At 42.8% G+C, this 26,226-nt stretch overlaps 1 long non-coding RNA gene across 2 annotated transcripts in view; it reads right to left on the bottom strand.

The window, feature by feature from the left end:
* The window catches only part of LOC132210126 (uncharacterized), a 116,833-nt gene that overhangs the window by 9,012 nt on the left and 81,595 nt on the right, over positions 1–26,226 (bottom strand). The window contains exon 5 of one of the 2 annotated variants that reach the window (XR_009446329.1): positions 3,210–3,358. The exons of the other annotated variant lie outside the window; for it this stretch is intronic. This is a non-coding gene — a long non-coding RNA (uncharacterized LOC132210126). The remainder of the gene's footprint in view (positions 1–3,209; positions 3,359–26,226) is intronic. 2 annotated transcript variants of the gene reach the window in all.

Below are 26,226 nucleotides of genomic sequence, written 5' to 3'. Positions count from 1 at the left end.
GAGGGAAGCAGCAGAGGCAGCTGATTGGATTGACTCAATCTTAGTGACATAGAAACTCCATGTGTCTCCCTCACTTGCTGTTGGAGGGGAGGATGGAGGAGGCAGGATGATGGACAGCGTTTTGCAAAGAAACAAAGCCTGCATTGGTGATATTAACTTTTATCTAGAATATTAAAATGTACAACAGAAGTCTGGGTCGAATCCCATCTCAGCAAATGGTGGAATTTGAATTCAATTTAAAAAAGACTGGAATTAAGAATCAGCTGGTTGCCATGGAACCATTGCTAATGGCAGAAAACAAAAACAAAAAAATCTCATGTCCTTCAGGGAAAGAAATTTGCCAACCAAGCCACTCAGTGGCAAAATCTCAACAAAGGTATGAAGCTGGGTGGCCCACTTGGCATCTACCAAAGCACAAGGAAAGACACCTGCAGAATTAGTCCTATTGACCCCACCAACTCCTCCTTACTCATATCTGGGGGCTAGCGGCAAAACTTGGAGAGGTGACTCAAAGTCTGGACAAGAAAGAGCGTCAGACTCATGGAAACTAACCTTACAGACAACGACACATCACCACTGTCCTCAGTGAAGGCCTGTCCCACGAGCAGGACAGACCCGGCAGACGTGGCAGCACAGTGCTATTCTGACCGGATTATTTGTCTCGAGAGTACTCGACATCGACGCCTGGAAGTCTCATGGCTCCTGCTGGTTACCATGTATCATCCTTCCTCGGTTGATAAATTGGCAGGAGTATTATTGCTAGATTATTAATCCAGAGACCCAGATAGCGTTCTGCGGACCTGGGTTCAAATCCTGCCATGGCAGATGGTGAAACCTGAATTAAGTAATTATCTGGAATTACGAGTCTAATGATGACCATGAAACCATTGCTGATTTTCAGGGAAGACTCATCTGGTTCATTTGTATCCTTTTGGGAAGGAAATCTGCCATCCTTACCTGGTCTGCAATACATATGACTCCAAACCCACAGCAATGCGGTTACTATTAACTGCCTTCAGGGCAATAAACACTGGTCCAGCTGGTGATTTCCATATCCCAAGAGTGAATTTTAATTGAAAAAAAACTCCATGTTGAACAGCACTTGGAGGAAGCACTGCGAGTGTGAATGGCACTACTTGTACTCAATGCCCACCATCAGGAGTAGTTTGCAGCAGGATTACCAATCAAGCTGGACAGGTCCCAAAGGAAAAAGCTGCCTGGCTGGGACCGCAGCAGGTGGTGCCACAACCAACAGAAGGGAAAAACATAGCTGGTCTCATCGTCACAAATTTCCCAGCTGCAGATGCATCTGTCCGTGACAGGATTGATAACAGCGACCAGCGCGTAGTCCTGTGGAGACAAAGCCTCATCTTAAACTTGAGAATACCCCCATTGCATGATAATAAAATATGAGGCTCGATGAACACAGCAGGGCCAGCAGCATCTCAGGAGCACAAAAGCTGACTTTTCGGGCCTAGACCCTTCATCAGAGGAGATGCTGCTGGCCCTGCTGCGTTCATCCAGGCTCACATTTTATTATCTTGGATTCTCCAGCATCTGCAGTTCCCATTATCACTAATACAATACCCACCATTGCGTTGGGTGGCACGAACTTCGGCTGAAAGAGACAGACTTGGAACAGACACAGGAACTCAAAACCAGATATCTATGAGGCTTTGTGGGACATCAACAGCAGCAGAACTTAATCCAGCACAATCTGTAACCTCCTGGCTCGGCATATCCTACAGTCAATCATTAGCATTGATCCAAGGGATCAACACTGGTTGAATGGATAGTATCGGAGGGCATGCCAAGAGCAGCACCAGGCTTACCTAAAAATAAAGGTGCCAACCTCAAAACTACCAAACAGGACTATCTGCATGCCAAATAGCACAAGCAGCAAGCGTTAGAGCTGAGCCACCCCGAACCAATAGATCAGATGTGAGCTCTGCAGTTCTGCCACACCCAGTTGAGAATGGTGATGGACAATTAAGCAACTCACTGGAGGAAGCATGCCAAAAATCCCAATCCTTACTGACAGAGGAGCCCAACCTATCCACGCAAAAGATAAGACTGCAGCAAATTTCAGCCAAAAATGCCAATTGGATGATCCATCTCACCTTCTCCAGAGGTCCCCGACATCAGATGTGAGTTTTCATCCAACTTGATTCATTTCAAATAATATTAATAAATGAATGAAAGGTTACAGACCCTGGCAACACTCTGGCAATAGTACCGATGACTAGTGCTCTAGAGCTTGCTAGCGCCAAGCCAAACTGTTTCAGTCCTGCTACAGCACTGGCATCTATTGACAATTTGGAAAACTGCCCAGGTCTGTTCAGCACAAAAACACAGCAAATCCAACCCGACCAATTTCCCCTCAACCTGTCTACTCTCTATCATCAGTAAAGTGATGGAAGGTGTTGTCAACAGCGGTATTAAGCAGCACTTACTCAGCAGTAACCTGCTCAGTGACACCCAGTTTGGGCCACGGCGGGCACTCTGTTCCTGATCTTATTACAGACTTGATCCACAAATTCACAAACAGCTGAATCCTGAGGTGAGGTGAGGGTAACTGCAGAGCCCTGCACCAAAACCACTTATTTCCACTTCAGTGGAAATGACCCGACAGTGACGCCTTAGTTTCAGCTCATCTGCTGAACATCTCAACTATTCCTGTGTTATCTCTAGACTTAACTATCCAAACTCACCGCCAGTGGGCCTCCCACATTCAACGTCCCTGTAACCTCAAGAATACCTAAAATTCTGCTGCACACAAGTTCATTTGTACCAAGACCTGTTCACCATCACTGCTGTGCTCCCTGGCCCACAAAGGCTTCTATTCATAAGGAACAATTTAAAATTCTCATCCTTGATTTAATTCCTGGCTGTGATGAGCCCTATCTCCCTGCATCACACAACCTTCAAGACTTCGACAACTCATTTAGTTTCAGCTCCAACAGTGTGTTTAATCATTGCTTCACTATTGGAGTCTGTTTCTACAGTTGCCAGGCAACATGGTCTGGAATTCCCATGATAAACTTCTTAGGCTTGCTTTCCTTCTTTAAGATAGTCAGGAAAACCTGCAAATTTAGTTACTTTTTGGTCACCTGACCTAATATGGCCTTACGATAAAAGTTTCTTGATAATATTTTTGTGAAATTATAAAACATGATAAAAATACAAATTGTTTGTTGATTTGGACATACACCGTTAGCTCTTCAGTATCGCTAGATGAATGATCTGTAACTTCTCAAATGGCCGCATTGTGGGAGCACCTTCATCATACAAACTGCAGCAGGACACGAAGGTTAAACTTCTCCACAGGCAACAGGGCTTTGGCAACGATCGCTGGTATCTGTGGAAGGAGAAACAGTAAATGTTGCAGAAGTGCAAAATGAATGAAACAGAATAAAAATGCTGTCGAATTTGGTGGTCTGAAATGGAAGAAAAATGCACTCTCTTTCTGGGAATACATTGCCTGACTGTGAAAGATACCATTCAAAAATTAATCTGGTAAGACAGCAGCACGTGGTCAGGGGGTGTGGAGCAGTGGAAAATTTATTCACAAAAAAGGTATAAGGAAGTAACAGTAAAACACTACAGAGATCAAATATACCCATCATTAGAGACTGAAGAGATTAAACACCGACAAAGGTGATCAGGGAGCACAGAAGTGACTAAGAGCAGTGCGAGCTGCTATTATCCCACACTCTGGGAAAGAAATTCAGAAGAAACAAACATTTCTCTTGGATAAGAGATAATAGGAACTGCAGATGCTGGAGAATCCAAGATAACAAGTTGTGGAACTGGATGAACACAGCAGGCCAAGGAGCAGGAAAGCTGACGTTTCGGGCCGAGACCCTTCATCAGAAATGTGGGAGGGGAAAGAGGTTTCTGAACTAAACAGGGAGACAGGGGGAGACAGATCAAAGATGGAGAGAAAAGATATGTGGAGAGGAGACAGACAAGTCAAAGAGGCCAGCATGGAGCAGGTAAAGGTGAGTATCGGTGGGGAGTTGGGAGGTGATAGGTCAGTCCAGGGAGGTGGGATGAGGTTGGTAGGCAGGAAATGGGAGTGCAGCTTGAGGTGGTAGGGGGAATAGGAGAGAGGAAGAACAGGTTAGGGAAGCAGAGACAACCTGGGCTAGTTTTGAGATGCAGTTGGGGGAGGGGAGATTTTGAAGCTTGTGAAATCCACATAGACACCATTGGGCTGCAGGGTTGCCAGGCAGAATACGAGCTACTGTTCCTGCAACCCTTGGGTGGCATCGTTGTGGCACTGCAGGTGGCCCAGGATAGGCATTTCGTCTGAGGAAACAGACGGGGAGTTGAAATGATTCACGACTGGGAGGTGCAGTTGTTTATTGTGAACCGAGTGTAGGTGTTCTGCAAAGCGGTCCCCAAGCCTCCGCTTGGTTTCACCAATGTAGTGGAGGCCACAACGGGTACAGGGGATGCAGTATACCACGTTAGCAGATGTGCAGGTGAACGTCTGCTTGATGTAGAAAGTCTTCTTGGGGCCTGGGATGGGGGTGAGGGAGGAGGGAGGTGGTGTGGGGGCAAGTGTAGCACTTCCTGCGTTTGCAGGGAAGAGTGCCAGGTGTGGTGGGGCTGGAGGGGAGTGTGGAGCGGACAAGGGAGTTACGGAGAGTGTGGTCCCTCCGGAAAACAGGCAAGGGTGGGGAGGGGAAAGTGTCTTTGGTGTTGGGGTCGGATTGCTGATGGCAGAAATGTCAGAGGATGATGTGTTGGTTCCAGTGATTGGTGGGGTGGTACGTGAGGATGAGGGAGACTCTTTTTCGGTTGTTATTGCAGGGCGGTGTGCGAGTTAGGAGTTGTGGAAAAACGCAGGAGACACGGTCAAGGGCATTCTCGATCACTGCGGGAGGGGTGTGGGTGAAAAGAGGTGGGTGGTGGGGATTGCGGTCCTCGAAAAGGAACAACATCAGACGTACGGGAATGGAATCCTGAGAGCAGATGCGGCGGAGGTGAAGGAATCGGGAATAGGAGATGGCATTTTTTGAGGACAGTGGGTGGGAAGAGGTGTATTCTAGGTAGCTGAGAGAGTCATTGGGCTTGAAATGGATATTGGTTTCTAGACAGTTGCCTAAGATGGAAACAGAGGTCCAGGAAGGTGAGAGAGGTGTTAAGAGATGGCTCAGGTGAACTTAAGGTTGCGGTGGTAGGTGTCGGTGAAGTGGACGAACTGTTCGCGCTCCTCGTGGGAGCACGAGGCAGTGCCGATACAGTACCGATACAGTAATCCACGTACCGGACGAAGAGGTGGGGTTCAGGGCCAGTGTATGTACGGAAGAGGGATTGTTCCGACAAAGAGGCAGGCACAGCTTGGGCCCATGCGAGTACCCACGGCCATCCCCTGTGTCTGCAGGAGGCGGGAGGAGTTGATAGAGAAGTTGTTGAGGGTGAGGACAAGTTCACCTAAGCGCATACGGGGTTCAGTAGAGGGGACCTGGTCAGACCTGCAGGACAGGAAATAGCGTAGGGCTTTTAGGCCATCTGTATGGGGAAATGCAAGCGCTAATGTGGTATACTGCATCCGCTGTACCCGTTGTGGTCTCCTCTACATCGGGGAAACCAAGCAGAGGCTTGGGGACCACTTTACAGAACACCTACACTCAGTTCGCAATAAACAACTGCTCATCCCCGCCTCCCTAACCTGTTCTTCCTCTCACCTATCCCCTCCTCCCTAGACTGACCTATCCCCTCCCTATATCCCCACCTACTCATCTTTACCTGCTCCATCCCCACCTCTTTAACTTGTCTGTCTCCTCTCAACCTGCCTCCCCCTCTCTCCCTATTTATTTCAGAATCCCCTTCCCCTCCCCAATTTCTGAAGGGTGTAGGCCCGAAAACGTCAGCTTTCCTGCTCCTCTGATGCTGCTTGACCTGCTGTGTTCATCCAGCTCTGCACCATGTTATCTCGGATTGTCCAGCATCTGCGGTTCATATTATCAAAGCGACTCTGCACTGCTCTCGTGGCTGATCACGTGGTTTCCCCGATCCCGCCCCCTCCTCATTCTGATTGGTTAGAATGGCAGCACCATCAGCCGGTCATGATCGGCACCCCTGTGCCCCTATTGGCCCCTAGTGACTCAATCACCCAGACGCCATTGTGAGTTGGAGGATGCGCAGTGCTTTGTGTTGGCAATGTGAGAAGCTGATGATCGCCGTCACAATGTTGCATTTTGAGACAAATGAGCCTGAGAACTGGATGAGAAAGATTGTTACATTAGCGATCCTGGGGTTTTAATAAGTCGCTCTGAGGAAGGGGCACTGCACCCGAAACGTTAACTCTGTCTTTTTACCTTCACAGATTCTGCTAGACCTGCTGAGCTTTTCCAGCAACTTTGTTTTTGTTCCTGGTTTACAACATCCCAGTTCTTTTGTTTTTTTTCATAAGTTGCGATTGAAAAGGCTTCCTGCAGCTCAAAGCTAAAGATAGTCTTGATACCGCTCTGTCAGCGAATAGAGAAATGGCGGTGAAATAAGGATAATAAATACAGGTCTAGCAGTCCTCAGGTAAGATGTAAAGGGAATAATTATGAATATGAATAACACCACGTGGTGGTGAGGCGAGTGTTGTTCATATGAACTGTGATTGGGCAGCGAGGGAGGTTAATCAAAAAAGAACGAGCAGCAAAGAGATTCTCAAGAAAGGTCTGTGCAATGGAAAGCAACGAGAATCAGAAGATAAAAGCCCAAGACAGAAGACAAAGTTTCAAGACCGAGGCTGCAAAAACTCCAATAAGTTGTATCACTGCTCTACTGCCTAGTTATTGGCATCAGCACTATAATCCACATTCACCTGGAAATAGCTGTCTGAGTTTGTCACTATAGTTTACTTCATAACAGATAAACTCCACACTTTGTCTCAATAAAGCTGACAGTTGGTTCACAAATTAGTTCTGCTGCCAAGTCCGTTCCTGTTTGAAAAGGGGTGTAGATCCCATTTAAATAGACAATGCTAAATATCAATCCAGGCCGGCAGCCAAACTCCACTCCCTCACCACTGACTCCATCCCTGCCCCTGGTAACTGGCTGCTAACACACTGCTCACAGTCATGGTGCAATATTTCACCCCAAGATGAGCTTCTAACCACATTATTCACCCCCACACTCATTATCACAAAGACCACATACAATTCAACCTCAACAGCATCTCAGTTCATCTGCTGCTGAAACTCTTATCCATTCTTTTGTTACCTCTCGACTTAACTCCCCAAACACACTCCCGGCCGGCTTCTTAATTCTACTTCCCTGAAATCTTGAGGTGATCCAAAAATCTGCTGCCCATGTGTTTACTCTCACCCATTTCAGCATCTTCGAGTTTGCCATCCTGTGCTCGTTAGCATACACATTTTCTGGGTGGCAAAGCATCAAGGTATTGAAATTCATATCCTTATTTTGAAATTTTGTCATCACACCTCCTTCGTTTGATAGTCCCTCCAGCTGCAACCCCCTCTGAGATATATCTGAAGAAGGGTCATTGGACACAAAACAGTAATGCTGCTCTTTCTCCATAAGCACTGCCAGATAAGCTGAGCTTTACATCAATTTCTGCTTGTGTTACTACTTTCAAGCATCTACTGTTCTTTTGCTTTTTCCTTCAAGACATTTGTTCCACCTGACTTCCAACCTCCAGTAGATTTCTGGTTTTAACTCTCCCACCTTTCTCATGTTTTCTGTTTCCAAGGCCATCTTGAATTTACTCCCTAACCATCCCTGGGTTTCAAAGTCCCTTTGTTTGTTCAGGATATTCCTTGTAACCTACTTCTTTGGCCAGTTTTGGGTCACTTGTCCTAATAAGTGCCTGGTATCAAATATTGTTTTGTGACAACCTTGTGTAATATGTCAGATCATTGGATTGAATCAAAAATGTGAAAACATTTAAATTGTTCTTTTGGAAAACATCACTAATCCTTCACGATCATTTGGTAACTCCTTATCGAATATCAATGCAAGTGCGACTTCACCACACGACCTGTACTGGTTCAGAAAGGTCAAACATCAAATACTCCAGATGTAACTGAGGATTGGCAATATTTACTGATACCTGTGGAAAGTGATCCAAAGTTCATGTATCAGGATATGGTGAATGAATAGACAATAGACAATAGGTGCTGGAGTAGGCCATTCGGCCCTTTGAGCCAGCACCACCATTCATTACGATCGTGGCTGATCATCCACAATCAGTATCCTGTTCCTGCCTTATCCCCATAACCCTTGATTCCACTATCTTTAAGAACTCTAACTATCACTTTCTTGAAAGTATCCAGAGAGTTGACTTCCACTGCCTTCTGGGGCAGTGCATTCCATATATCCACCGCTCTCTGGGTGAAGAAGTTTTTCCTCAACTCTGCTCTAAATGGCCTATCTCTTATTTTTAAACTGTGTCTTCTGGTTCTGGACTCACCGATCAGCGGAAACATGCTTCCTGCCTCCAGAGTGTCCAATCCCTTAATAATCTTGTACGCCTCAATCAGATCCCCTCTCATCCTTCTAAACTCAAGCGTATACAAGCCCAGTCGCTCCAATCTTTCAACATATGATAGTCCCGCCATTCCAGGAATTGACCTCGTGAACCTACGCTGCACTCCCTCAATAGCCAGAATGTCCTTCCTCAAATTTGGAGACCAAAACAGCACACAATACTCCAGTTGTAGTCTCACCAGGGCCCTGTACAGCTGCAGAAGGACCTCTTTGCTCCTGTACTCAATTCCTTTTGTTATGAAGGCCAACATGCTATTAGCTTTCTTCACTGCTTGCTGTACCTGCATGCTTGCTTTCATTGACTGATGTACAAGAACACCAAATCTCGTTGTGCTTCCCCTTTACCGAACCTGACTCCATTGAGATAGTAATCTGCCTTCCTGTTCTTGCCACCAAAGTGTATAACCACACATTTATCCACATTAAACTGCATCTGCCACGCATCCGTCCACTCACCTAGCTTGTCCAACTCACCCTGTATTCTCATAACATCCTCCTCACATTTCACACTGCCACCCAATTTTGTGTCATCAGCAAATTTGCTAATATCACTTCTAATGCCTTCGTCTATATCATTCATATATATCATCAACAGCTGCGGTCCCAGCACTGAACCTTGTGGTACCCCACTGGTCACTGCCTGCCATTCTGAAAGGGACCCGTTTATCACTACACTTTGCTTCCTGTCAGCCAGCCAATTTTCAATCCAACTCAGTACTTTGCCCCTGAATACCATGTGCCCGAATTTTGTTCACCAATCTTCTATGCGGGACTTTATCGAAGGCTTTCTGAAAGTCCAGGTACACTACATCCACTGGTTCTCCCTTATCCATCTTCATATGGACATGATGCAGAACTTGTTGGGTAATATAAGCTCAGAAACAGAACAGCGATGGCTTCCTTCTGACTCGAGAGGGTCTAACTTTACTTTTTAATTGAAAAATGCTCAGGTTCATTTATAGTTCTTCACGGAGAATGAATTGTTGAATTTATTCAGCTGCATGTATACAATAAATTTCTTCAGATGTGAGGTCAAAGAAATTCAAAACTATTCCTCATCCTCCCACAGACTTTCTCTCACTGTTAAGGTGCCTACTCATGGTCCTAGGGGATCCAGGTACATGATTATTTGAAGTTTACATCCCATTTAGACAGTGGTTAAACAGTCTTTTGGCACGGCAGCCTTCATTGCTCAATTGTTTCAGTTTAGGAGTTGGGAAGTCATATTGAGGTTGCACAGGATGATGAGACCTCTTCTGGAATACAGTGTGCGGATTCTGTCACACAATTACAGGAGGCACATTATGAAGCTGGCGAGTGTTAAGAAGAGGTTTACCAGGATGTTGCCTGGTATGGAAGCTTTGATTTATAAAGAAAGGTTAGATAGACTTTGACTTTTCTCGCTGGTGCTTAGGAGTTTGAGAGGCGGCCTGTTAGAAGTTCATAAAATAATGAGACATGCAGATAGTATGAATTGAGGTTGTCATTTCCCAAGGATGGGAGATTTCAAGACTAGGGGATGTTTTTAAGTTGCGAGGAGATAATTTAATAAAAAAGATATGTGAGGCAGAACTTTGCAATGACTGTGAATAAAACAATGGCAAGTTGCAGCAGAGAAACAGGTGGCAAAGAAACAGGTGACAGTGAAGCAGGCATGTGAGGGCTAATGTGTTTCGTTTGCCAGTGACATTCACCGTTTCACAAAGTGGAGAACATTGAAGTGCAGCAGCGACGGTGATTATTTTGCTGGATATTCACCTTGCAAATGGTTTTTCCGCCAATATCCCTGATTATATCACAATCGACAGGATGAAAGCTACAGCAAGATGTGTGGAGCCAGTGGTGTAATTGATACGGCATCTGAATTTGAATTGGAAGTTTGGAATATTGTATCCTCTCTCACTTGAGTGAAGTTGACAGTTTTTCTACCCTTGCAAATTGACACACGCTCCCGAAGAGGAATGTCTGCCCAGCGCTGTTTTTGTCAGGTTCCCAGCACCTGAAGTGAATGGATTGCTGGGTTTTGTAAATTGAAAATTGAAATTGAAAGGTAAATGAGTAACATGAGCGTGGGGCTACTTCAGCTCATTGTATATTTCATATCCCACCTCATGGCAACAGTACATATTGTCAGGAGAAACTCCTTGTGTTCCACATAAAGCTGCCTTTTGTCGGGAAACCTTGTGTACAGCGGGAGAAGCGGGTAGAACAGTGTGTGTGTAATATCACAAAGACTGACACTGAACCACACATGAAACAGTAAAGTTGACAAGTAAAGTTGTAAACTTGCTCGCCCAGTTGGCTTGTTTTCGTTCAGACATTTTGTCACCATGCGAGGTAACGTCATGAGTGAGACTTCCAAAGAAGCGATGTTGTTCTCCTCAACTTGGAATTTATACTGCCCGGCCTGTTCCGGCGACTTCTGTCATTTCACATTCTGTTTGAATGGGTTGCATATGGGGTCCAATTCTCTCTGTTTGCCGACTACATTATGGATTGAGAACCATGCCTCTAGGAATTCCCATGTGTGTCTGTGTTTGGACTGCACTACTGCAGTTATGTTGTCCCAGTTAAACTGATGGCCTTCACTCTCCGGGTGTACTGATATTAGGGAATGTTTGTCATGTCATTTTGCTGCCAGCTGATGTTCACGCATACTGATGGCTAGTTTCCTTCCTGTCTGTCTGATATAATGTTTGTGGCAATCGTTGCACGGTATTTTGTAAACAATGTCAGCGCTGTATGTTGTGGTTATGGTGTCTTTAATCCTTGAGAATGTTTGTCGTAGCATGGCTTTGGGCTTGTGTGCTACCGTAACTCCTAGTGGTCATAGGAGTTGTCAGTTCTGATATGTTCTTGATGTGTGGCAGTGTGTCCAGTGTGTTAGGGCATAATGTGTCCTCTTCGTGTTGCTGTTTAGTCAGTACCTGCGGATGAAATTGCAGGGATAGCCATTCAAAGCGAAGATTTTGTATTGGTGTTCTTCCTCTTTCTGCATAGTTCTTGGTCATTGCAATGAGTGGTGGCCCGTTTAAATAGTGTCCCGACACAGCTTAGTTTGTGCACCACTGACCAGAGTTAGTTGCCAAATTAAAAGTATCCGAGCCCCTCGAGGCACTGACCCGAGTTGTGATGTGCAAAGGACAACAGACGAAGGAGGATCCTTGTGTGATTGATCCAGTATGATCTGTATGCCAGGGTAACAGTGAAGGCTGGTCTTCAGCACCCACATTGAACCTGGCTCCACTTGGCCTCCAGTCACCTCTCACAAACTACCATTGCCCTTCACCTTTCCTGATCTCCCCTCTGTTCTTGTTTTAAACTGATTGCACATCAGGCAGTTTCAGCTGGCATTGCTGATGTGGAACTGTAACATGGAGTGAATCGATTTTGACTGATAATGACATAATTCTGCTTCTCAAGATCAGTCAATATTTCAGATTTATTACTTTAAATGATAACCATGAACAGGCTACGACAGTGAAGGCACTGAATCGTAATCACTGGACCAGCAGGAAAGATCAGTTTATGGCACTCAGGACACTGTCTGATTCGGCCTTGCATTCTCCCAACCTTCTGCACATGATGCCCCTCTGCTCTGTTTCGGTTTTGTTACGTCTTGATATATAATAGTCTCCAGTTATCTATTCTTTTGCCATTTCCAATACATGAGACCCTCTTTCCATGTCTTGCGCCTGGCCCCACAGCTCAGTGGTCAGAGCACTGGTCTCAGAAACAAGTGGTTGTGAGTTCGAGCCTGTGATAGTGTTTGTACACCCCCTGCTTCAATGGTCAAAAAGAGCCCTTTAAAAATTATCTGAAATTATAACAGTATCATTTCCTCCACAGGTCGGAAATGTGTGTGAATTTCCACATTGCTGTTTGTCCTTCCACTAGAGGAGCAGCATTTGGAATGGCAGGAAGCAGCTGACATCAGTGATGTTTGGCTGGAAGTACAAGGTGAAGCAGGAAAACTGTAGGTGAGCAATGGGGGAGGAGCACAAACCCAGGGCATCCATCAAATACTTCCATTTGTTGCTGTGAATAGGTTCTAGTTTTGGAGTCTGGAATGGGACAATAGAGCCAAGTGAATGAAGTTCTGCTTTCTGGGGGTTGCTCTCTCCGAAAGCCTCTGGCACTCTTGGTGGAAGGTGTCCTTGTTAGTTTCGTTCTGTGGGTGAAAATGAGGTTCACTTCCCCGAGGGGGCATGGACACAGTCTTCCCACCTCAAACTTCAGTTTTGCTTGTTGGTTCCTCAAAGTGTTGACCCAGAAACCCGCACAGCACACACTTCATTGGGGAGACAATGGCCTGAGGTTGTTATCACTGGACACTTCATCCAGAGACCCAGATAGTACTTTGGCGACTTGTGTTTGAATCCCGTTGCAGCAGACGGCGGAATTTGAATTCAATACAAACCTGGAATTAAGCGTCTAATGATGAGCATGAATCCGTTATCCTTTAAGGGAAGTAAATTGGCATTCTTGCTTACATGTAACTCCTGACCCACAGCAATGTGGTTCACTCTTGACTGCTCTCTGGACATTCAGGAATTGGTAATAAATGTTACCCTAGCCAGTGATGCCCTCATCCCGTGAATGAATTTAAAAAGTACGTCAGGAATTCCTCCTGTATGCAATGATAACTGATTTGCTTTGCCCAATCTTTATGCAGACTGAAGTCACCTGACTCTTGAAGTCAGTGACCTTTCATCATAGTTAGAGCTCTCCCTTTCTGCTGGTGTCTTCAATTTCCTTTTTAGTGCCTTCTGCTAAAATTACCACGCGAGTTGACTGGGGTGTATATACATCGACCGCTGTCAATTTCTGTCCCTTGATGTTTCTAAACTGTACCCAGACTCCATTTCACCAGAACTAATATCCATTGTATTACATATTAATTTTATTCCGTAACCAGCAATGCTGACCTACCTCCTCCTTCTTGTCAGTCCTTCCAAGAAACTGAATATGCCTAAAGCCCAGCTTGAGACATTGTAGATATTTTGGTTTCTGATTTACCAAAACATCCTGGATTCTGGAAAAGTCTGAGTTCAGTAGAAATTAGCAGTTGTAACACTGCTATGTAAGAAAGAAGGAGGAGCAAAAATAAGGCATAAAGCCAGTTAACATGACTTCAATCAGTTGGGAAAGTGCTTAATAATGTCCCTTCATTAAGTATGTTTCAGCAATGCTTTTAAAACAAAAATCATATCATCTGATTAAATCAACGTGGTCAATCCAGAAGAAGACATTCCATGATGGAGACAGGGCAGTTGCAGGTAAGTTCAAGGTCACCCTGGGGCCAGGCATGTTTGACAATTTCATTCCTTTTTCAGAGTCAAACAAGTGAGGTCGCAAAGAGGAAACCAACAGCTGCATAACACTTGGATTCCCAAGAGGCATTTTGTAGGGTGTCACACTGGTGGCTAATAGATAAGATAAGGGCTCTGGAACTGAAGGTAATGTATGAGCATGAATAGAGAGTTGGTGAACATGCAGGACATAACAGTAAGTGTTGTTGTGCCTGTGATGAGAGGAGTGCAAAGGATTCGAAGGTGAATATAAAGGTTAAATTAACCTCAGGGATGTTTTTAAGGGACTTGCAGGACAGATGAGACCATCCATCCTCTTGACAGCTGACCAGCCAGTCTGGCCACCAAATAAATTAATAGACATATTGGTCACATGTGGGCAGGCCTCCTGGTGCCTTCACCTCCATGGGCAATATTCCAGGAAGGCTGTTAAGGGAAGATGGTGAAGATGGGAAACTGCATCCATGACATGATGCCCACGTTTACAAACAAGCCCTCCCCACATGACAACCGCGTACACGGAGATGAAGTGGAAAACAGCAGGTAACTGCTCGAACAGGTTTTGTGTTCTTTCTCAGGAAGGTTTTCTTTAAAAAAGAATAAGCCCAGTGACGTCACAATGGTTTGCCTGTGATGTCACAAACACAAACAAGAATAAACAAAAACTGCTGTGTGTCTTCACTTCATGTTGAGACAACGTGAGGTGAACATTGCAGACTTGTAGCTCTGCAGTTTCAAGTGCGAATCGCTTATTTCTTTTCTCTCCCTCATCAGTGTAATTAGAACTAACACTAATTGAAGCGGAGGGAAAGGAGCAATACCTTCGTGGTATCACTCTTGGTTGTGAGAAGAGTTTTGAGGTAATTTGAATTCAATATATACTGGACACTATTTGTAAAGAAATTGGATTTTAGTACGAATTTCAAAGACGGGAAAACTGGAAAAATGATGTGAATTTGGGGTAACCCGATTGAATTAATGCATGTATGTTGTGGGTCGTAATGGTTCCAGTACTTGCCAAAACCAAAATTATATTGGCCACATTTTTGTGTCCGCTCTTTGATGGAGCAAAATGTTTCTTCTGGTCTTTGCTGAAGGTGATATTAGCAGGAAAAATGTTCATCTCGGATGACCACAAGATCCCATTATCACAACAATTCGCAAAATAAACAAGAATGGAATTCTCCCGTATAAATCATCTACTATTTATCCCTCAGTGAATGTTGTTTCAATGGAAAAGCTAATCATTACCAATTGTTATTCATTAAAACGTGCTTTCTGCACATTAACCAGTGCCTTTCCTACATTACAGCAGCCAAAAAAATAGTATTTAGATGAAAAAGGCCCTTTGGGAAATCATTCCAGAGTTCAAGGTGTTGGATTAGAGCAAAGCTTTGTTGAGTTTCATTTTGAACTGAAGTATCTGAAGGGTGATGTCCTGGCTGCTCAGTTGACAAGTTAAAATGTTAAATTGTTGAAGGAAGACCAAGTAGACAGTGAAGGCGCAAATGAATATTTGACATATGTAATGAGGCTGAAGTCAGCATATTTTTTGGTCTAGTATTTAAGTGTGATCGTACTCTTTCTCTTTTCATGTTGAATTTGGTTTTTACTTTTATGGTGTTTTCATTTGTCTTTTAGGTTTGACGATACTTCACCTTTCTCATTCCTCAGACTCCAACCCACTTTGATTCTGAAAGGTATGAGTTATCATTAATTTTTCACAAAGCACAAGCTTCAATCCAGTTCCTTGTCTCCCTGTGTTCAGTCAGGCATCGACTCACTTATTCCTGGCACTGTGAGGCTGCAGTGCTAATCACTGCGCCACCGTGCCTCCCGTATCCGACGAGATTAAAACAGCAGCGGTCCATGACACCTGTGAAAAGTAGTAGTTGTCAGCCTTGCATCAATGACAGCAGCCTGACCCTGGAGTCAGACAGTTCTCAGTGTAATATCACTGAGCACAATGAGGACTGATGTGGCAGCCCCCTTTTGCGACCTTGACAGACTGAGCAATAGGTGACCCGACATCTAACTGATATCTCTACAGTTTCCCAGCTGTTTTCTCCCCACTCCCCACACCGGGTTCGGTCTCCCACTGGGCTGACTGTGTCCCACTCACTGGACTGCAGAGGTGTGGACTCTGAGAAGCTGACTGCCTCGGGTGTCCATCTGGCAGAGCCCATTACCCTGTATTAATGCCAGAGACTGCTCTTGGTGAACCTATCCTGCATGAAGTCAGCCTCCCTTGCTTTGACTCTGGGTTACTCCCTTTAGATTCTGAGACAGTGCTTCCAGGGTGTGTAGAGTGATTTTTATTCATAATTGATGTGAAAGCTTTGTTGATTTTTATTTTGAGTGGCCTAAAAAGTCTGAATCCTGACGTCCGTGTTGGCTCAGTTAGGATTTTAAAGTTGTGTTTTCTGAGCAAGAGCAACATGATATCAGAAGAGCAAACAGATCATGGACACATGTAACTACACTGAAGTCAGCATTTTATCTTTTTTGGTCCAGTATTTAATTTTTTTATGGCAGTCTTTCTCTTTACATGTTGAATTTGGTTTTGTCTCTCATGATGTTTTCATTTATCTTATAGATTTGACTGTTGTTTCCGGTCAGTCAGCTTGCCGAAGCAGTCAGATTTCCGTCATACTACTCAGAATAAAAATGGTATGTACTATCCTTGCTTTTTCACACACAACAAATTCCAATCCCCTGATTACTTATTCTTCATATTCCTATATACCATCCAACACTCACTCACTCGCACATTCTTCCACGATGTGCAAGATGTTTTATATATTTGGTCACAGATTTGTCCCGTTTCATTTTGAGGGAGCTGAAATGTTTGAAGGCTGATGCTCTCATCTGCTCACTTGGCCTTTTAAAGTTTCAATTGTTCTAAGGAAGAGCAAGGTGATATTGAAAGAGTAAATAAACATTTGTGTTGACCATGAGGGTTTGTCCTTATCAACTTCTCCCCGTGCCTGACATGCAGGTTAAACAACCACCAGCTGTCTCTCTCTCTCTCTCTTGCTCATGTGGGCACAGCCCTATGATGTGGTGTGGTAATGGTGACTTTTTTTTCGAAAGGTGGGTCACTTTGGAACAGACAAGCTGGGTTTTTTTGTGATAATTACTGACTGTTTATGTCAGGAAATATCTAATGCTGCACTTTTCAAATCCGAGCTACGTCCGATGGGTGTGAAATCTGGCGACAGACGTTTTTCCAAAAAATGTTGTCCATTGGAGGTTCTGAAGTTGGAGTCTGTTGGGTTCATTCAGAACTTCAAGACTGCCATTTATGTTATGCTCGTGTTTTCACGGTAAATGGATAAATGGAGTTAAGAGAGAAATGCATCATGATGTGATACAATGGAGCAAGCTCAAGAGACCTTATTCCTATGAATTCAAAAAATATAGTTTAAGTTCTGAGATATTCAGCAAGCAAACTGTAAGACAAATGGAGTAACAAAAGTATGCTGTGTACTAGGATAGAGATCTGTTCAAACTTTTCTAATTGGTATTAATTAAGTAAGCGACATGTGCAAATTCTTCTTTTCAATTTAAGACTGAGATAGAATAGTCACCCAATTTACATTCATGATGAACATAGAGCAACGATATAATCATGAAGAGGAATTGTGTCCCTTGATGTAGTGTAGTGGGGGTGGTGAAAATAACTGTCATGTTTTTCATAAATTTTTGACACTCATCATGACTAGAACTAACTTATAGCCACAAACTGGAGTGTGTTAATAGGGGTTAAGAGTGGGCATTAGATGGTGTTTCAATCACTGGCCACTTTCCACTGCTCTGCCACATGCTGTGCCTGGCAACCTTCAGTGAACAAAGTCCAAATTTGAACCAGATTTGCAAACCAATTCCTGAATTCGAAACAAGAAAAGAACATGTCATCTGTCAGGCAAGCTAGTGTGTTGTGGCATTTTGACTACGAGAGGGAAATAAAACAATGTTCATGCGGAACTCTACTTAATATTTGAAACCTGAATGTGCACACTTCAATTGATTCTCTCCGCTGCATAATTAACTTCAACTCTTCCATTCTGCTTTTATTGACATATTAATATCTGCTTGAGAGATTTCCTCCATGCCTGTTGATTGCTTACTGACTGCATGTGTACAATATACTGAGAAAACACACCAGTTTTGATTTATCGCCGCAAAAACTGTGCGTTGAGGGACCGTGATTTACTGCGCTCGATTGTATTTTTTTTTCCTTTTTGCTGGCATTGTGAAAACTTAGAACACTGGAGGGCACATCCTTCCATAGATATCCTGCCCTTTCTTCTGTTACACCGTGCAATGAATGGGAAGGAAAGGAGCGGGAAGAATGATTATGTAGTAAATTTGAGTAGGGGAGCTGATAGCCTTTTACCACAACAGCAGAACAGGTGGAAGGAATGAGTAGAAGGGTGAGAGAGAAAGGAACAGAGATTTCACCATTAAAAATGTCGAAGGCAATGTATTGACAGCTGGTAGCCTTTATTTTAGTAATGTATTGCAAACATTCAATAGTTTTGCTCTTTTAATATTTAAACATGGACATTACATAATTTCTCTTACTGAGATTGTCATCATGGTCATAAAACATCAATTTATTTTTAATGTTATTTGTCTTACTGGATCAAAATATGATGACACATAAACAATTTGAGCTTCAAAATCTCCCCTTCCCCTACCGCATCCCAATACCAGCCCACCTTGTCCCCACCTCCCTAACCTGTTCTTCCTCTCACCTATCCCCTCCTCCCACCCCAAGCAACACACCCATTTCCTTCTGTCTAACCTCATCCCACCCACTTGACCTATTCGACCTCCCCAACCTGACTTATCCCCTCCCTACCTCCCCACCTACAATCACCTCTACTGGCTCCATTCCTGCCTCGAAACTTGTCTGTCTCCTCTCCACCTATATTCTCCTCTACCCATCTTCGATCCACCTCTCCCTCTCTAACCATTTATTTCAGAACCCTCTCCCTCTCCCCCTTTTTTGATGGATGGTCGAGGCCCGAAACGTCAGCTTTTGTGCTCCAAAGATGCTGCCTGGCCTGCTGTGTTCATCCAGCTCCACACTTTGTTATCTTTGTTTTGAGGTTATGCTTTTCTTCAGTCATGCTTTTTTATACTTGTGTGGGGTAAAGTTCTTAAAACGGCAACTTCATTTAATTGAAACACATTTTGTACAATTTTCTATTACTTGGAACAATCTTGGAAATACATTTCCTGTGAATACAGACGATTCATAATTCTGACAGAACCGGTCAGCTACTCTGGCAAAGTTGAAAGGTTCACATTGGATTTCAAATTTCAAATCAGGCTCCTTCAAGAGTGCTCCAATTGCTTCCTTTGCTGACATGCTCCACCCTGACCCCTGCCCAATTCCAAAGGTATATTCATCTGCTGACATGAAGGAAACTGAATTTGATATAGGGGTGCTTGATGTGATTTGAACTATGAAGTTCTTTGTGAGAGTTCGTAATTTCTTTTGCACACTCCACAGTATCAAGTATGATAACCCTTAGGCAGCACATTGGAAGAGACCTTGCATGGCATGAGTTGTGGAACAAAAAAAAAACAGAGGTTTCCTTTTTCTTCAGTTTCTCCCTCCTTCTATTTTCCGCCAAGTCAGCAAACATTTTACACCTCTCTGCTTTCCTTCCAGTTATGTAAGCTGGCTTTCAAGAGTAATTAGATTCCTCAAAACAATATTGTTCAGAAATGTGAAGTCAGTGATATTGTTAGCAGAGAATTCAAACAGGATTGAAGCCAGACTGTCATGTTTCCTGTTGTTTGCTGTGGCCTCGAGCTGTAGACAGATCTTGCTGCACATAATTCCACATTTTCTCTGTTGTGGAAACTTTCTGGCCCGTCTGATGACTGGATTAAAGTAGAAATTGAGAAATAGTGGGTAGTCAGCTGAAGGGATTTAATATTAAATGTTTATTCACTTAAAATGATGGTTTAATATTCTTGAGATCGATACAAAATAACTCCAAGGCTCAAATTTCTGTTTTGTATGAATCTAGCTGGCCATGTTTCTGTGATGTTTTGACTTTAACTTTGTGTTTTTTTTAATGGTTCAAGCAATACATGAAGTGACCAGCTGCTTTATCATTGGATTGAACATATTGTATCTCCTCGTCAATGGTATTCCCCTCCAACCCTTCAATGCTCATATCTTTGCACTTCTAATTCCGGCCACTTTGATCTTGCCTGCATGCTTGATCTTCTTTATTCTGTCATTGGTGTGTTCAGCTACCCAGTTCTGGGACACTGTTCCAAAACATCTCCTCTTTGTCCTCAAAACCAATCTTTCTGACCAAGCTTTTGGTGACCTGCCCTAGTTTTAGCTTCATGAATCTTGGAGCGATTTTTAAATGATTATGTAAATGTGAAGCATTTTGAAATAATTCTACCATGTCAGAGATCTATGCAAATAAACGGTGTTCCTGCATCACATTTACTTTTTAAATTTGTATTCTCTGTAGGCATCAGGAGATGAGCTTCCATCCCATCTCGCTGTCGATACCTCCAACGTTCAAATTCTTAACTCTGAGACCTCAAAAAGACTCGTCGAAAATTTTGTAATCGCTCTCATGAACAAGGAGCGTTTCTACATCCGCACATTCTTTTCGACATACAAAGCATATACCACTGCTGAAAGTGTGTTGTACATCCTCCTGGACAAGTGAGCATAAATCTTATGAGCATCTCCTTTGTTTAATGGTAATGATAGAAAAGTATGTTCTGTCGAGTAATTTTTGTTATTAATCCTTCTGGCAATGAATCGCTGAAACTAGCCGGATGGAAACAAACTCTCAGTAAACTGAGAATCTCCATCCAACCCTCAGTAAGGGAGACTATTTTTTGTTCATTGAAGACACGAACTTGCCTGCACCCCAATCCCTTGGACGTTAAGCTCTGCAAATTTGGGCTTTAACTTTCATCCAGTTTCATCAGAAAAGTTCACATTTTTTAAAGTATTCTGGAGGATTTTATCCTCCACACAGATGGTTTTATCCTACACCTTCTGCCTAAAACGTCCAGATTCAAATTCTATCTCCTATGTCATGTGTCATAATAAGTTTGAATAACTTGATTAAAAGTAATTAGACTTGAAGTCCTTCATAAAGAGAGACTGCAGTGGGACTGATGAGCTTGTTTGTTCACAACAAGGCAAAGCAGTCCTTCAGCTCTCCTGTTTTGTGCCCCCATCGCTTTCCAATATCCCTGATCCCAAACGGTGGCACAAATCATGTTTAAGCACCCGGCTAGTGATTTGGGACAGAAGTGAATAAAACATACTCACAAAACATAATGCTGAGACAGGTGCCAATGTATTTTTGATTATTTTTTCGCAATAATGAAGCGATCGAGAACCAGTACAATACAACGATTAAAAAGTGTGGTGAATGTATTAGGACAATGTCTAGACCTTGGTATTAAAGATAAACAGTGACGTTGACTTCCTTCAATGCTTTTTATGTAGTTTGGAGCTTCCTACAACTATGTTTGGAATGTTTAAGTTTCTGCATGTAGTGAATGTAAAAATGTTATTTTAATTGAAAGAAGCCTATCAATTGTCTGTAATAACAAAGTGTGGAGCTGGATGAACACAGCAGGCTAAGCAGCATCTTAGGAGCACACACGCTGACGTGTCAGGCCAAGACCCAGGTTTTGTGCTCCGAAGATGCTGCTTGGCCTGCTGTGTTCATCCAGCTCCACACTTTGTTAATTCGATTCTCCAGCATCTGCAGTTCCCATTATCTCTGATCAATTGTCTGTAAGTCTGTGTTGGGCATAACAATCAAAGTTTGGAAGCTGAGTTCAGGGTGAGGAACCTTCATTGCAAAACTGAAATGTTGGTCAAATGAATGTCTGCTTCCAACTGAAATAAGCAGGAATACCGCAATTCTGTAATAATGGGTGAAATGTTTTTCAAATGACATCAGTGATGGTTTCTCTTGTCACCTCAGTTTTTATACATTAGTTTTTTTGCATGTTGGGTGAGCATTGAACAGTTTATGTACTTCACAAATGGTTTTTTGGGGTAACTTATCAAAACTCAGTTCGGGAACAAAGCAATTCTCACCACTGCTGACATTCAATTGATGTACCTCTGACATTAGAGGGATATCCCTGGGTAGGAAAAGTTTCCCAAATGTGCTATGTTTATAAAATTTGAGAAAATCAGCAAATAACCAGAGATGATTAGATTTTTCTTCAAAGCAGTAAGCTAATGACCTGGCTTTCATGAACCCAATGGGTTGCAGAAATCGATCCAGCTGGACCTTTCAAAAGTGAATTTGGGTTTCTCTTTTTGCCTGTTGCCAAAATATTCTCTTTCTTTGCCCAACTAAATAAATGTTCCAGCAGAATAACCCCAGCAATAAGCTTCTGACTTTTTAAAAAAAGATGACCCATACTTGCCGTAGAATTTGAAACATCACAGCTCACTCATGTGTCTCACGTTATCTCTCAGAGGTGAGATAGTGGACAACCATTCTTTGCAGGTTGTTACTTTCTTATTTGCTTTTGTGTTAGGCCGGAGGTCATCTTAGATGATGGTATTCTTTTCAAGGTAAAGCGAAAATTTCATAAAACCAAGGAATCTCAGTAAACTGTGGTTTGTTGAAATTTGAGGAGTTTGGTTCTCATTAAACTCTCAGGTAGCTGTGGTTAAGACAATCATCTGTTATATTTACTGTCTCCTCCTTTCACAATGTAGCTGTTTATTACTTTGGCTGCTTAGATCTCTAACTTGTCCATTGTCTTTTGGTGAAAGTCTCCATCTGCAGGGAGATTCTTGGAGATTTTAAAAAGTCAACAACAAAATGGCTTCCACGCCATTCAAAAGTTCAAATCCGTTTTACCAATTGGGCAGATTTTGTGTTTAAGATTAGTGTTTGAGCCAACCATTTTAATTCGGCTAAAAGATCATCATAATTCAACGGATGTTTATAGTCTCCGTTCACCTTACACGCACCCTACATTTCAAAATTTTCCTTTATCCGTGGTGAAAGGGAGAAACAGTGTGACTAGATGCTACAGTTATTTTGGTGTTCTGTAATTAGATCCAGGGAATTCATCCCTTTTAACGTGAGTGTTCTCATTTACTGAGGTTTTTATTTGAGACAGAGAATTAACTTGAGTTCAAAATGGTTAGGATCGTATAGTATGAGTATAATTTAAAAAATCTGTTCCTGCCCAAGTTTTCCAAGTGTTGACGATCAGTCCATGACTTCTGAAGGAATGAATTTATGACTGACAGATTTGGTGACGTGACAAAGATGCGCTAAAAAATTAACCTTAGAGGACTTCAGAATACTGCAGAGAAATATAGGTTTAGCAAGTAGTCAACGATCTGACAAATAGAGTTGTATATGGGTAAATTTGAAGTCCATTTTGGCAGAAAGAACAACAGTTTTGTTTTTATTGAGGGAGATTGCATTGCTCTGAGATACAGTGGAACCTGGGTATCCTCGTGCCTGAATCACAAAATGATCGTGTACAGACACGTTAAGTAATTTGGAAAGCAATTAAATGTTTTCATTTTATCATGAGGGAATTTAAGCACAAAATTAGGAATCACTGGTGAGCCCATATCTTGAATGATTTTCTCTGTATTGGTAAGTGTATTTCAAGGATGGAAGTAAATATATTAGACGCAGTTCAGAGCAGGTTTACCAGAATAACACCGAGACTAAGTGACTTGTCTTACAAGGAAAATTTGCACAGGCAAGGCTTGCATCAGTTGGTGTTTGGGGAAGGAAGAGGCAACGTGTTTGAAACAAAAAAAAACTGATGATTTGGATAGGGTAGACATGGAGACAATGTTTCCTCCTGTAGAAGAGACTAGAATGAAGGGTGAGTGTCTAAAGGGCAGTGGTTGTCAATTTAAAACAGTGATTTTTTAAAATCTCTCACAATGTAGGTATTCTTTGGAGTTTTCTTCCAGAAAAGATGGTAAAAGCAGAGCTCTGGAATATTGTAAATGCAAAGATAAACAGATACTTGTTGAGGGAGACGAGGTGAAAGGTCATTAGGAGAGGCAGGAATGTAGATTTGAAGTTACGATCAGATGAGACAGAACCACATTGAATGCTTTACTCTTCCCTGCTTGTATGGGAAGTGGCAGGTATGCTGTAAAATGCCAAATTGGAGTTTCAATGCAAAGTATTAACAAACTCGGTAATCAAGGCTTCAAATGACGAACTCCTGAACCTTCAGATGTTTTTCAGTGGCTGAATGCAAATTGTAGATTCAAGCTTGTTTAAAATCACTTCGTTTGTGCTGTCTGACCAATTGCAGATATGGAAGCTTTGACCCCTCAGAGGCAGAAGAGATTCCAGTAATCGATTCAGTGAGCACAAAGTAAGATTTAATCTTATGTGTGACTTAATTAAGTTTCATCCAAAATACAACAATGTTAAAAATCTGCTGGCACTTCCTGCAAGATCTGTGGAGGGCCTTCCTCCCACAGCAATGCAGCAACACTAGGCAGCAGCAGTCACATTAACAAAGTTAATAAAATGTGAGGCTGGATGAACACAGCAGGCCAAGCAGATGAAGGGTCTAGGCCCGAAACGTCAGCTTTTGTGCTCCTGAGATGCTGCTTGGCCTGCTGTGTTCATCCAGCCTCACATTTTATTATCTTGGAATTCTCCAGCATCTGCAGTTCCCATTATCTCTGATACTACATTAACAAAGTTGCTTGAAAGAATCAAAAATCTACACAGATTTTGTTTGTTTTAAAAGAAAAGTTGTATCAACAGAAAAGATCCAAAAGTGTTCAGTGAAAAATTGCTCATCCATTCACTATTCAGATCTCCATTTGTCACCAAACATTTAGATAGCTGAACACTGAATTAAGGATACAACATGTCGAAGAATTGAGGTTCCTACCTCCTCCCCTCCCCTCAGTCTGCCTGTGGTGTCTTTCAAATCTCCTGTGAAGATTTTGAAGAAAAACCTACTCGCAGTACATCTGGAGGGTGATCTATTTTATAAAAACAGTTGACCAAGAATGAAATAGAGGCAGAGCTGCAATCTTTTCTTTGCTGTCATTATGGTCGGTATTGCTGAGCTTATACAAAAGAGATCTGCAGGCCAATGTCCACTGTAGGAGTTGAGGAGCTCCAATATTTGCCAGAGAGACAGACATGTGCACCTCTCAGCTGGTGACTTAATTCATGCCCAGTGTGTCGTTAAGCCGGCTACTTTGCCCACCGCTGACAATACAGTATAATGGTGGAGAAGAGACTTCAGCTTTCCTCCTGAACTCCCCTCCACTTTACCAATAATGTCATGTCTCAGGCCAAGGCCAGTTGACTTGGGACATTCAGCCCTGTATGTACAGACAGTATCTGAAGTTCTTCTATATTTGGGCCAGGAGCTCTTTGTTTGAGATATTTTTAGACTTTGCAACAAATATAAAATGTTGAAGAAATGAATCTGTTACATCCTTCTGTCTCTCTCTCTCTCTCTTTACTACCACACTCCAGTCTCACGGTCTTATCCTGTAAACTACCGTTGAGGGTTTCGGGGAGACCAATCATCATATTCTGTAGTTGCGTCTTGACCCGTTGTTAGAAAATTAGCTCTCAATGGCACGAAATGCCGACTCAATGTCTTTCAGGTGTATGGAGATAATTTTCTTGTGGATGTGGATGTTTGCTCAAATTTACTTGATAACACTTTTAGGACCATTTGCAGATCACCTGAAAGTGCAGACTACAAGGAAACCATGCACTCTAAAATCTGTCATGAAAGAGTAAATTTGAATACAATATGTGGTTAAGGTTTGCTTTATTCAGAGTACAACGAATACAAAGGAAACTACCGATGAGCTAAGAATTACTGGGTACAAGTGTTTGTTTAAAATGACATTCTTCACAACTAATTTCAGCAGCGGGAACAATGATAACACTCCGAGCTGTGAGGAGCTTGAAAATGCAATTCCTCTAGAGACAGTTGCAGAGATCAAAAAGTAAGTATTGATCCAATGTGTGAGGAAATGATGCTTTAATCAGAATACAACTATGTGAAGGGCAACCGCTGGAGGCCGCCATTTTCAGGAACATTATTTAGAGACTTTCTCCTGAAACTTAGCAGCATCTGTGGAGAGAAAGCAGAGTGGGCATTTTGAGTTGAGGTTCCCCTGTTCAGAACTTCGCATCTCTGAAGACGTGTCGCTTGGCTCAACTTGAACTCTGTTTTCTGTCTGTAGATGCTGCAAAACTTGTTGAGTTTCTCCAGCAATGTCTGCTTTTGTTTCAGCTTGTCGGCTTCTGTAGTTTGTTCTTGTACATAAAAGAAACAGTTGGCTGTTGTTCTAATATTTGCTCTGTTCTTAGTGTTGTAAAAAGAAATTTTA

This window comes from Stegostoma tigrinum, chromosome 11 (assembly GCF_030684315.1).
Source record: "Stegostoma tigrinum isolate sSteTig4 chromosome 11, sSteTig4.hap1, whole genome shotgun sequence".
Classification (NCBI taxonomy): Eukaryota; Metazoa; Chordata; class Chondrichthyes; order Orectolobiformes; family Stegostomatidae; genus Stegostoma; species Stegostoma tigrinum.
This window is presented reverse-complemented; position numbering and strand designations above follow the sequence as displayed.